This window comes from Mustela nivalis (genome assembly GCF_964662115.1).
Source record: "Mustela nivalis genome assembly, chromosome: 7".
NCBI classification, from domain to species: domain Eukaryota; kingdom Metazoa; phylum Chordata; class Mammalia; order Carnivora; family Mustelidae; genus Mustela; species Mustela nivalis.
In genome coordinates, this window is record NC_139026.1 from 3,430,009 (window position 1) to 3,443,238 (window position 13,230).

At 63.8% G+C, this 13,230-nt stretch overlaps 1 long non-coding RNA gene across 1 annotated transcript; it reads left to right on the forward strand.

The window, feature by feature from the left end:
• The first annotated feature begins 342 nt into the window (after positions 1-342).
• On the forward strand, positions 343-12,899 carry LOC309869029. Its single transcript, XR_014313957.1, has 2 exons — positions 343-404; positions 8,757-12,899. It is a non-coding gene; the product is annotated as an uncharacterized lncRNA (long non-coding RNA).
• Positions 12,900-13,230: the final 331 nt, after the last annotated feature.

Genomic DNA, 13,230 nt, shown 5'->3' on the forward strand with positions numbered 1-13,230 from the left:
AAACCTCAGTGTGCTCCGGTCCTTATAGTCTGGGGGTGGTTCAGACCAACCAAGAGGCCGGGCAGCCACCATGCAAAGAAGGAGCGCCCAGGCCCAGGAACCGAAACTTCCAGAAGGAGGAGTGTTGGCTGGATCACCTCCGCTTTGGCAAGAGAGAGCTCATCACAGACCCCGATGGGGGCCTCCTGGTGGAGGATGGCCAAGGGGCTTGTTGGCGGATGCAAAGGGGTTGGCGGTGGCCCTGGCCGGAGGCAGGTGGGTGTGGCCCGGGGGGTGTTTTTCCCCTGCAGAGGAAGGCACTGGAGCGAGCCTGGCACTGGAGGGAAGGGAGGGGTGAGATGTGGCAGAGCTGGAAGGAGGCCGCCAAGGAGGCGGAGGGGACGGGCCAGGGCCTGGATGGGCAGGTGGGGACGTGGAGGGGAGGGTGTGGACGCACGCATGGCGGGTTGGGTGTCTGGAAGGTGAGGGGAGGCCTCCGAAAAGCAGGTGGGTGAGGCAGCACCTTGCCCCAGGTCAAGGGACCGCCTCTTACCACCACCGTCCCCCACCGCCAGCACCTGGGATGAGAACTTATCCGTGTGACAATCTAACAGGTTGGGGCAGCACCGTGGGAAGGTGGCTGCAGGGACCTCTGCGTTCAGATCTGTGCACGTTCCAACACAGAGCCCCACCGTGGAGCAGTGCAGGCTGTGGGCACTCCGTGCTGCAGGGCTGGGCGCTGGGGGGCCAGGGGCGGGGCCTAGCCGGTAGCCCTTCGGGAGGCAGGTGGGAGGCAGAAGCTGACTCAGGCCCTGACTCAGCTCAGCTGCCACTGGGGATGTGGAGGGGCGGCGGGGGGGGGGGGGCGGGGGGGGTGGGACTGTCCTGCGGGATCCGGGCCTCCGGGAGCCACCCAGCCCCACCCCCGAGAGCCCTTTCCTGGGAAAGTTCCAAAGGGCCTCTCAGACCTCAGCCAAGGTGGCTTCTTTCTTCCTCCCAGAGTTCAAAGACATTTTCTGAGCTGGTTCCTGGGTCTCCAGGGTCCTGGGGCCGGAAAGGGCATCTTCAGTGTGATGCAAATTGTCCGCGGTCACACCGGTGTCAGTCCCTCCTTTACAGTTCCCCCTCCCCCCTCCCTCCCCCCTCCTCCTTCCCTGTGCTCACTGAGGGCCTGCTGTGCTGGGCACACGGAGGAGACCGACAGGGCCCCGTCCCAGAGCCCACAGGAGTTCTCCTGCCTATAGCAGCAAAGCCAGTAAGATGCTGAGAGCCCTGATTTGGGGCCTAGGGCCAGGGAAGGCCTCTCAAGGCATCAGCTGTGACTCAGAAAAGGTGGGGGTGAGCGGGAAACAGGGTCAAGGGCTATAGGCCATGTAGGTGCCTGGGGACAGTCACAGGGTTTGGAAAGGTCGCTGGCTGGGGAGTGGAGGCCAGCTTTGGGGAGCTCAGGCCCACACGTAAGGGTGACGATGGAGAGAGGGGAAGAGGTGGCGAGCCCCCGGTGGGCACCCTGGGACCCCTAGACCGGGAGCAGCAGGCACAGGAGCCTGGGGCGTTGAAGACCTCAGCCATGGGGAGGCGGAGTGTGCGGGGTTGGCGGGATGTCCAGGGTAGCTGGACAGGAGGGAGGCCCCAAGGCAGAGCTGGCGTGTGCGTGCTCTGAGCCTTCCCTTCCTCCACAGCGGGGCTCCCTCCAGCACCCGCAGCCCCAGCCCCGGGCCTTCGCCCCTTCAGGGTTGGCCTTGAGCTGCCTGGCTCAAGGTCAGAGCCTCACTGGGCCAGCCACACCCAGTGATGGATGCAGACAAGAGTTTAAGGCCGGCCAACTCAGGCCAGCTCTAGAGACCGCCCTTGCTCTGGAGCCCCCGCACCGTCATGCCTCGGTCTGTGGCTGCATCCTTACCCCCCACCTTCTGCTCCCTGGGCTGTTTCTGACACCCTCCTCCCACAAGCCTGCCTCCGAGTGGCCTTCTGGTAGCCTGTGCTGTCACACAGGCCGAGCTGAGCCCAGCAGCCCTTCTCGGCCATAGGGCCTAAGATCTGTGCAGGTGAGGGCTGCAGGGAACCCCCCAAACCCAGATGGAGGGGTAAGGGGCTTCCATAGGCCTGCGAGCTGCTCTCGGGTGGGCTCCTTGCTCTGGGCCCCTTTCCTATAAGTGCACCCCAGCATCTCTTGGCTTCTGGCTTCTGGGTTCTTCTGGCCTCAGTGCCCCTCCTTGCTGAGGCTCCCCAGTCCCCAGTCACGGCTTCTGGGACGATGCAGCCCCGCCTCCTCTGTCTCTGGGCTCCAGGAAGCCCCCCAGGACTGAAATGCACACAGAGACCGTCTGTGAGCTCCTGGCTTGCTCTGTTTCTCCCCAGAAGCCAGCCCTGGAGCACTGATTCATGGGAGCCCTGCTTCTTCGGGAGGGACCCCAGGAGACACCCGGAGGGAGTGGAGAAAGTGGCAGAGAGGGGACCAGACAATACAGAATATGTCACCCACACCTCTGAGGGCAGCCAGGCCGCGGTGCCCGGCTGAGGGGTGTTTGTCCGCCCGCTCCCCCATCCCTGGAGGTGGCGGGGGGCTGCCTCGGGACCCCAGCATGGTTCCACTTTGTGTTTGCCTGGCTTGCAGCCAGAGATGGCCTCTGTCCACGGAGTCAGTGAAAACACTTCCCACGCGGGCCCGTGTTTGGTCTGTCTTTGGGGGTCCCCCTAGGAAGGGTAGGGGTGGCCCACGGCCTGTGGCAGCTGATGCCCTGGTCTGTTGGCATGTCACTCAGAGACAGAGACGGAGGGAGAAATCCTACTCCTTTATCTGAGGAGCTTCTGCTGTTCTCTGTCTCCGGACAGGCTCGGCAGGGAGGGAGCTGGGTCACTGCCCCCCACACCAGCCCGAGCGCGCTCTCGCCTCCCCCCTCTATGCCCACAGCCACAGCCTGCTCCCCAGGGGCCCAAAGGACCGTCTGGGAGCCTGGCCGCTCAGCCCTGCTGGCCTAGTCTAAGCTCCTGGACCGCCAGGCAGGCCCAGTTGGCGGCCAGGAGCGCCTAAACAGCCCAGCCTTTGTCCCTGGCAGTCACAGGCCCGCTTGCTCAGTGCCCGGCTCGTTTTTCCCAGGCCAGCCTGGGCAGGCTGAGGCCCCGAAGCCATGGAAACGACACAGACCACCTGTCCCGCCCCAGCTCTGCTCTCATTGGCGTGCCCAGGGCCACAGCTGAGCCGAAGAGAGCCCAGAGACTTCTAGCCGTCCAGGGCTCCTCACACGCAGACTCTGAGGACCAGGCTACCAAGGGCTCCTTCCTCTGCCACAGGCCCCCTCCCTTCTTCTCCAGCCACGCGCCCCTGGGGCCCAGGAAGGAGGCCAGCTCAGTGAAATAACTCTCCAATCAGAGCAGCCCCAAGAAGAAAGGGGCTGCCCTGAAGGGTGGTGAAGCACACAGCACGCGTGAGAGCCGACTCCTGGAGCTGCTTGTATAAGGGTAGCTGTTGTGGGTGTGGAGTCGCGCTGCTGGAATGAAGGAGCCGGGAAGGATTCACTCGCTGATCCACTCATTTGTTCAGTCAGCAACAGTGGCATCCTCGTTTTGGGCTGAGGCCCGGTGCCGGGTGCTGAGCATGAAATGTGGGATCCGGGTAGGGCCCCTCCTTCTTGGGAGGCAGAGTCCGTGGATAAGAGGATGTGAGGAGGAGACACACGAGCCAATAGTCAGGCACAGACACCACAGAGATCATGAGTCCAGGGCCCCATGCCATGGGTGGGGACACTGAGGCACAAGGGAATGGACATAGGACACGGAGCGTCGATAACTCCCCAGAGCTTGTGACCCATGAAACATCCAAGCTATGAAGGCCCATGGGAGCTCTGAGAAGGGGAGACCCTCTTCTGGGTTTGGAGAGTGACTTGGGAACGGCTCTGTGATGAGGCTAGGGTGCGGCTAGATGGGGTCCACTCCTTTGAGGGAACTTCCCCAGGACGGGTTATGGATCAGGCTGGGCTGCGGGTGCCTCGGGAGTCTGGGGAGACTGTTCCTGGGACCGACTGAGTTTTGGGCTCGTACCGTCTTGCCGTGGGCCTGGCTCTCAGTGCCACCTGGTCCGGTCAGCTAGTGTAACAGATGGTTCCGGAACAGCAAGAGAGAACTATGGCCATGTTATTCTGCTTACAGAATCTGCGGGTCAGGGACCCCGAAAGGCCCAGTGGGGCCGATTCCCCCGCGGATGCCCTGAGTTGTTGGGGCGGGAGGGGCTGCAGCCGGTGGGGTCCATCTTAACCCACGGGTCTGGCGCTGGGACTAGGGGGACCTGTGGGCTGGAACTGGCAGCCAGGGGGCCTCCACACGGGCTCTCTGGGCGTCAGGGCTTCCTCACAGCCCTGAGGCCTGGGGGGACTTGAACTTCACTCTTAACACAGCGGCTTGGGGCTCTGGGATGCAAGCCATTCAGCCCTTTATGACTCAGCCTTGGAAGTCCCCCAGCAGCCCGCTGCTGGCTCTGTCGGCTGAAGAAGTCACAAGTCTTCCCTAGATGCGGGAGGCTCCGACACGGACTCCACCTTTCGGTGGGAGGAGCACCAAGGACTTGGCCGCCATATTTAGAAGCCGCAGGCTACTTCCTAGTCCCAGCCTGCGGGGTCCCCCTCTCCTCTTCCAGAAGTTCTACCAATCCGCTGGGGCTGGGCTTAAATCCCAAGCCAGAAAACCTTCCTGCAAACTCCTGCTCCAGTAGCTCTTTCTGGATCTCCTTCTAACTAATCACGAGGACGGCCACGAGCGTGCCGTCCTCTCCTTGGCACTGGGCCCAGGTAGTCACACGTGTGTGCTGCTTCTCATGGCAACTTCGTGGGACATTTCAGAGGAGGGGGCCTCTCACCTGGAGTTTTGCAGGATGAGTAGGAGTTTCCTAGACCCAGGGAGTGGGCAAAAAGCTATGGTGAGCTTGGGCATGGACACAGTCAGTCGTGGCTGGAGGACAGTTTCCCGTACTCTGGAACAAGGGTTTGTTTAGTCGGGAAGTGCGTCAGACAGACCCGTGTCCTCGGAGGATCCACCCCCCCCCCCCACCCCCTGCCCTGACAGTTTGGGAAGGCCAGAGCTGGTGCTTGCCCACAGGCCTCCCACAGGAGCCTGCCTGCCTGTGCCTCCTATTTTGTTTTACATGGTTTCAAGGGTCCTTTCAACTGTCCCCTGCGGCAGGTGGGTGGCCACTGTTCGCCCCGTTTTACAGATGGGAAACAGGCTGAGAAGTTTCTCTGGCATCTAAGCTCGGTGAGAGGGCCGGGACCCGGGGCTGGGTGCTCCCTTTGCCCGCCGCGGACACTCAAACCTCAGGAACCACCCCAGGCAGTGCGGGAAGCTCCTCCTCTCTCCCCAGCACCCTGGCTCCCCCCTCACCCCTCTCAGCCCTGACCACATGGCCTAGAAAAGCCCATTCAGAGCCAGCTGCCGGCAGCAGCCGGGCCTCTGCTTTATATCAGCAGGCGGCAGGGAGCACGGTCACGTGCCCACTTATGTCCAGTGCTCCTTGTGGCCGCGGGGTTGGAGGGGGCCAAGAACCAAGGGGCATGCTGGACTGGGGTGGGGGAAACTGAGGCGCAGGAGCCACTAGGGCTGGGATTCCGCAGTGAGCTCGAACCTGACCTCCCCCACCCACCCAGCCGTTCGTTTCCGGCTCTTGAAATAGATCCTCGGCCCGCCTGGTAGCCAGCCGGCCAAGGGCAGGGCCCCGCTGCCGGCCTGCTCCAGCCTGGCCCGGTCACCCCGAAAAGCTGACGAAAGCCAGCTGCCCTCGCAGCGGCCGCTCGGCGGGCAGACACCGGAGGCGTGACGCCTGCCCTCGTCGGGCCCCGAGGTTGCCAGGAGGGCCCTTGGAAAGCTCCTTTCCACTCCCACTCCCAGGGGCTTTGCAGCTCCTTTCCGGAATGGCTTCCTGATGAGGTAATGCCGCTTGCAGCGCGGGAGGAGGCCACTGGGGAACGCTGCTGGCCAGGCCCCAGCTCGGCTAGAAAATGGCGGCCGTGGCCTCCTTGCCCTGCCCGGCCTGAGGCTGCCCCTGGGGCGACTGAGGGAGCCAGGTGTGGGGGAGCGGGGCTCTGGGCCCAGCGCTTGGCGGCCTCCTTCCCAGGCAGCTGGGAGACCCCAGGCATTGACTCATCTCCTGGCCTCGGCCCCTCCCCAGGGCCCCAGCCTGGGCCTGCAGCCTCCCACTGACCCCGAGAGTCCCCACCCTGCAACTGTGTCACCACCCCGTGGGGACCCAGTGGCCCAGAGGGGGCGTGCTGGGCCCAGCCCCAGAGCAGGAAAGCATGCGCCCCTCGGGGGTGAGGGAGGACCCCTGCTCCCGGATCAGGGCTGGGAGCTGCACGCTGGGCCCACGCTGCCCTGCGGGGCTGCATCTTCCTGGAACAGAGTCTGTTCTGGCCGCCGAGCAGAGAGCGTGAGGCTGCCCGGCTCCCGGTGCCCGGACCGAGAGCAAACGCGGGGCTGGCACGCGGAAGGCTGCCGAGGCCGTCCACCCGGTGTCCCCGCAGGGCCTCTCTGGGCCCCGTGCAAGGCAGGCTCCAGCTCCCCTTCCTGGGGCTCCTGGCCGGGGACGCTGGGGTGGAGGGGCATGGGCACTGAGCCGGACGGTCCGAGGGTGACTCACCTCCCTCCCCTGTAAATCCCCTCTTGCTGCCAGCTCCATTCGGGGTGGCTGGGGCCATGGGCCCAGGTGGCCTCGCAGCCCCCACCCTCCCAGGAGGAGGAAGGGACCCTAAGAACCGAAACAGCCACAGGGGCCTCATGGGGCCCTTACCCGGCCCTGGGAGCCAGGGGGAGGTTCCCTCTCTCAGGCTGGGTCCAGCAGGATCCCAGCTCTGGGTGGAATTTGGGACGCTGGTGGTGTGCAGAGGGAGCGGGGCAGGCCCGGGTGTCTGTAGGCCCAGCCCGTCCTGTGTCTGCTCGTGTTTGTTGAGTGACGGGGGCCGAGCCCCTGCTCCTGCCTGGGCCTCAATTTCCCCATCTGCAGACTGGAAGCGCCTGGGGGCCGGGGTCGGAGAGGGGGCCTCAGCAGGATGCCAGGAGCCCCCCCAGGTCTGTCGGCCCAGGGCTGCAGCTGTGTGGGGGAAGCCTCTCTCAAGGCCTTGCTTCGAATTTCCGCATTGGAAGGGACCCAGGGACCACAGAGCGGCACCGGGTGCGCCGGGGAGGGCCAGGCGGGCCTGAGTGGTGCGGGAGTTAGTGGCTGGGCCAGGATCCGAGCCCAGACTCCTCTGCTGGCCCAGAGCGACCCCGCTGGGCCTCCTCCGCCTCCCTGCTGCTTTCCCTGCACAAAGCTGGGCTGGGGAGGGCCGGACTCCCGCTCCCGGAGCAGAACTGCTCCCCTCTACTGTCCCCTGGTGGCCATATGGGCACATGGCAGCCCAATCCCCAAACCCCACAAACATGGGCCCTTCTAGCCTGGCAACACCTACAGGGCGGGGGGCACCCACAGACCCAGAGGTACCCACAAGGCACCCACTAGGTACCCTAGCTGAGGGCTTTGCTCCATTGGAGCTTCTCATCCCCCCACAGGCGGGGTATTGTCGTGAGGACCCCTTTATAGATAGGGTATAGAGATCCAGAGGGGTCAGTGGCCCAGACGGGCAGCCCCGTTGGGAGATGATTCAGCTGGTGGCTGGTGACGTTTGCAGTCCCACCTCAATGGGAAAGGTGCCCCAACCCAGTCAGCAGCCACCTGGGCCTCGATGAGGTCGCTGAGCCTCCCTATTCTGCGGGGGCGGGGTTCACCCACCTGGGGAAGAGAAGGGCCCGGCTCACGGGAACAGGAAGGTGTGCATTTGGGCCCCAGGGGCAGGGGTAGGGATGAGGTGGTGTCGCGATCCTGAGACCCCCAACCCCGGGGCAGAGGGGAGCCAAGGGCCCATACTCGCCCCAGGAGGCCCCAGACCCGCAGCCTGCTTTAGCCTCCAGACCCAGGCCCTGCACACGGCGAGTGCCCAGCATGTGCCAGCCCCTGACCGGAGGCTGTGCTGATCACTGACGCCTCACAGGACAGGCAGTCAGGCTCTGTGGAGAGGGTACCTCCCTGGAGGGAACCCTATGAATGCATCTGGGCACATGTGCTTCCGGCGGCGTCCTCGGGGTGGCCGTGGGAGGGCTGATTGCTCCCTGGGTAGGATGTAACCTTGGATCCCGTCTCCAGGGGCTTGTGCCCGTGAGTGCCCCCTGGCCTCTGACGTCGGACACCTTCTACCTCCCCGGTATCCATGAAGCACCCTCAGGCCCCTTCAGCCAGACTTCACCACCGTCCCTGGCGCCCAGTCTGGGTACCCGTCACAGTGGGCACGGTGCTGGCACCAGGCTGGGGACACGCTGGAGGTCCAGCAAAGCCGCAAGGTTTTAGAGGACGGGGGCATCCTTCAAGTGAACCCAAGGGTCAAATTTCGCTGGTAGGGAAACCGAGGCCCGGATAGAGGGAGGATTTGACCAGGCCTAGGATGGGCCCGACACGAAGTCAGAGTGGGACCGGGGCCAGCATCTAGGGGTCTGATCACCAGCCCCACATCTGTGCCACTGAGTCCCTGAATTTCCCACCAGGAAGGAGATGGGAATGGGAGTCGCAAGACTGGCTGGTGGGAGGCTTAGCCTGGTCCTGGTCCTGGTCAGGGGCAGGGGGCAGGGGGCAGGGGGCAGGGGGCACGGACCAAATCTCCCGTCCTGCCCAGGCTGTTCTGGGAACACTCCACCTCGGAGGTCAGGGCCGGAGGGCCCAGCCAGGCAGCCAGTCTTACTACCACTTCCCTTGTCATTTTAAGTGCCCTCAGACCCCACTGCTCTGGAGAGGGGCCTCTGAATGCACAGTTGCCCGGGAAGTATGCAGTGGCGCCCTGGGGGTCAAGACCACGATCGGATGCTCTGATGCAGAAGGAGGGTGTGCACACAGGGGGCCCCGGGGAATCGGTCTTGCTGCCTGTAACCTCGGCCTTCAAGTCAATAGAGGGAAGCAGGCCCAAGAAGGTTGTGCTGCAGACACACCCAGGGCAGGGCCTGACTCCAGACCCTTCATGTGCTGGACCCTAGGCAGCCCCTGCCTATCTGGCTGTGTGTCACTGGGGAGCTCACGCAACCTCTCTGTGCTGTAGAGCGGTAATGACAGTGCTCACGAGGGATCTGGGGAGGGATTCGGGGAGGAGAAAGATACAGTCCAGCCCTGAGGGTTCTTGCCACCACGGGGTAGCTGGGGCAGGAGAGAGGACTCATTCCTGGGGACTTGGGGCCTGTCAGGAGGTTGGGGAGACCAAGCGGCCCCAAAGAGGAGAGTGGTGTCTCAGAAGGATTGGGTGGGGGTATAGGAGGCTAGGGGCACAGGGACACGTCGCTCCTGGTCCGACAGCCTCTAGGAGTCTGACCTTGTGCTGCGAGTGGCCCTAGGGACAGTGGCCGGTTAGACCATCCATTTGTTCCCTCCACAGAAGGCCACGACGCCCCCACGGGCCCGGCCGAGGGGAGCTTTGCCCCCGCGGGGCCTGGTGCAGACGAGAGGCCTCTGGCTCTCATCACTCCCATGTCCCAGGGTCTCCCTTCTCGGGTCCAGGCCGGGGGTACCGAGGTGGGAGGGAAGCCGCTATGACGCCTGGCGGCCCGCACAGCCGGCTGCAATCAGGAAAGCGGAGACGTTGTTATGTGGGGGTTAAATCAAAATGAATCTCCTTAAGGGGAGGGCCAGGCCCCCTCCAGAAAGCATTTTCATGATGTAGCCCCGGGCCTCGGAAGTGGGGTCCCTGGACTCTAGGGGGGTGAGGGAAGAGGACAGGGCGGGTGACGTCACCACCAGGCCTGGCCTTGCCGGGATGGGGGGCCTGTCCCGCCCCACCGTCCCAATCCCAGCGCCGTCCACCTCCCGCCGATCCCTGCCTGGCTGGGGCTGCACCCCGACTCTGGCCCTCATATGGGCCCTACAGTCTGTCCCTCCGTCCGTCCGTCCCTTTCTCCTGCCGCCTGTGCCAGGGCCTGCTATGGGACCCGGAGCTGGGACGCGGAGGGGTGGGTGGCTTCCCCCTCCACGGAAGGACACCGCCCTGCTCTCGGCCTCGGGTGGCCTCCAGCATGGGGGGCGGCCAGGCTGCAGGCCTGCAAACAGGACCGCGGCTGTTTATTCAGCTGTCGGAGTTGGCGTCCGTTCCCCTACCCGGGCCTGGTCTTCTGGAGTGAAAATGCTCAGCCCTGTCCCCACCCCGGGCAGTGACCTCAGCAGGATTTCTCTGGACGAGGCCTCCAGGGCCAGCCACCGAGTGGAGGGCTGTGGGCCGGCTCTCAGCCAGAGCCCTGTGGACAGTGGGAGCCCGGGTGGGGGGCCCCCTCTCAGAGTGGACGTCTCCTCTCCCCCTGTGGTTCCTGCGCCAGACGAGGTCCCCGAGCCGAGGCAGCAGACCGCACTCTTGGTGTGGGTCACTGGGGAACATGGGACAAAGGGACACGTCTGGGCAGACCTGAGGAAAGCTGCAGGGAGGGAGTTTGCAGGGTGGTAGCCAAGGGGTGTGTGTGTGTCGGGGGCAGGGGAGCAACCGTCCCAAGCCCCTGGCCTCGGGCCAGCACCCTCCGCCAGCCGAGCCCCTGTCAGTGCACGGGGTCTGCGGGCGTCCATCCAGGCCAGCCCGCAGGGCCGGCTGCAGCGGGGGACGGTGGGTCTGACAACGTAAAAGGCCTGTGATCCGCCAAGGCCCTGAGAGGCAGAACCGCCGTTCCAAGTGCCCCTCGGCATTCGAGAGATTGTCCTTCCTGTTGCGGAGCCCAGAGAGTAGGGCCTAAAGCCAACGATCGGCGGGAGCTCGATGGCGTTTCTTCTAGAACTTCGCCAGGCCCTGTCGGGGGCGGCGTCTTGCTCCCCTCCGCTCCCAGGCTAGGGGGTGGTCGAGGCTGCAGCAGCTCCACCCTTCTGCCGGCTCCCTTCGGCGCTCCCTCTGGGGACCACCCGGTTTGGAGCCGCTGTCTGGAAGGGTCGCAGCCCACAGCAGGGAGCGGTCGGCCGACCCCCTGCGCGGCCCCGGACCCGGTGGAGCAGAGACGAAGCGTTTCCTGCGGTGCCCTGCCGAATTCTGGACCCAGAGAGTCCGTGAGCCTAAGAATGTGGCCGCGGTGAGGCTCCAGCGCTGGGGGCCGTCCGTCAGCGGCCAACAGAGCAAATGCGGAAGCTGAGGACACAGGTTGGCCCCCGGCATCCGTGAGCGGTCGCTCCTGTCTCTCTCTGAATGACACCTTCTGGCCTTTGTGGGCTCTGCACCTGCAAGCCTGCGAGGTTCTACCACGCCCTCCCTTGTACAGTTGAAGGAGTGATAGACACAGGCCCAGGCCACTGGGTGGATGAAGCCAGGTGCGGAGGTGGGCACGTGCTGAGGGCCTGGCCGATGGGGGGATCAGTATGTCCCAGCAGCCCGATTCGGAGTTTCCCCCAGAGCTCAGCCCAGGTCTGGTCCGAGCTGCTGGTCAGAATGTATACAGAATGGAAGAAAGTTCCACACTAAGTCATTGGCTTTAGGCACTACTCTGGGCTTAAAGCCCCAGTCCCCATGTCACCTTCCCCAGGAGGGAAGCTTTGACATAAAAACCTGATGCCTTCAAACTCTACCCTTGGAGTTAGAATTTGGGTAAATTGCCGCTTTCTCTTTTTGCCTGGGCTGCTGGGAAGCTCTGAACTAAAGCCATGAGTACGTCTCTGGCTCCACTTAGACTTGACTTCTTGTCCTCCCTTTCTGTTCCTTTTTTTTTTTATCTCCTGTTCTAATTACATGTCCTGCTGCATCTTTGTTGCACCCTCAAATCTCTTCTGGGCAAGGCCTGACTCCTTTCTCTAGGTTTCTTAGCCGCCACAGCTCTCTAGATGCCCCCACCCCTGAGTGATGTGGGAAAGCGTGGTGGCGGGGGCCCCCGAGAGGCCCTGCCCTGGGCTTGGGCTCAAATCCATGCTCCCCTCCTCTGTGTGGTGTGGGGACCCCCTCCACCCACACCTGTGCCCACTCAGTGCTCAGTGCACATGGAAGGCTTCAGGGAGGAGGGGAACGCACAGGCAGAGGTTAAGCGGTACCTCTCTTCTCCGTTTCTCTCTCTTCTCCTGTTCTGTTCTCCGGCGCGTCTCCTTCAGCCTGGCCCCGGGCTCCTGAGTTCAGCAGGCACAAAAGTGCCCCCCGCCCGCCCCCACACTGAGCTTCCTCCTCCCATCGGACAAGGCCCTCAGGTGGCACTCCAGGCCTCTGTCTCTGGGAGCCCAGGGGACAGGGCGATGGGCGATGGACAAAGTTCCAGGGGGCTGTGAGAGCCTGGGGGCAGGCGGGGACCATCAGGGGAGGCTGCCTGCAGGAGGGAGCCTCAAAGGGGAACTGGGAGCCAAGGACGGGCAGCCAGGAGGAGGCCAGGTCGGGGAGAGCAGGTGGGAAGGAGGCTGAAGGCAGATGAGAGCAAGTGGACGGAGCCCCCGAAGCCAAGGAACCGAGAAGGTCTCTTGACCCTGAACTTGTGAGCTCGCCTGCTGGGCCAGAGAGGCCTGTGTTGGCAAAGACCGGGAGGCAGGGCTCCCGTGTGCCTGGGGACGAGGGAGCAGGCGGGAGGCTCAGGAGGGCTGTGCCTTCAGCGAGGCAATGGGGTGCCACAGAAGGTTATGGGGGGCGCGTGTGCCAGGCCCTCAGATGCTCACACTGAACGCCCAGTTCTGATCTGCTCATTTACTCGGACTCCATGACTTCTCGGACCGAGGGACATAACCATCCTTGCCTGCCCTGGGAGACGTGCCACTCTCGACAACACCGGCACCCACACCTGGCCAGGCAGCAGCGGAGAGGAGGCAGATGTCTCGGGGAGGGATCACAGAGATTCCTGCCAGCTTCTGACATTAAAATAGACTTTGGAAAGCAAATGGCTGAGACATTTTGAAAGAAAAACAATAAAAGAAGCTTCGAGAAGCCAGAGCCCTGGCCAACATGTGTTCTTGTCCCAGACAGCGGCTGTGGGGGACTGATGAGCGAGTGACCCTGAGAAAGCACTGCTGCAGGCTCAATGGGGTGAGGGGCCAGACCTGAGAAGTGTCACCGAGCCTCAGGACAGGGCAGGGCTGGCCGACACCTGCTGGTGTCCTGGTCCTGGCCGGAGGAGCAGGTTCCCATTTCCAGACACCCTGAGGAAAACATGCTGTCCCTGAGGCTTGTCTGGACAGACAGTGTCTGAGGCTGGACACCCTTGGCCGTGGTGTTGTCACAGTCAGGGACAGCTGGAGAAAAAGCAGGACTCCGAGCTGACTCA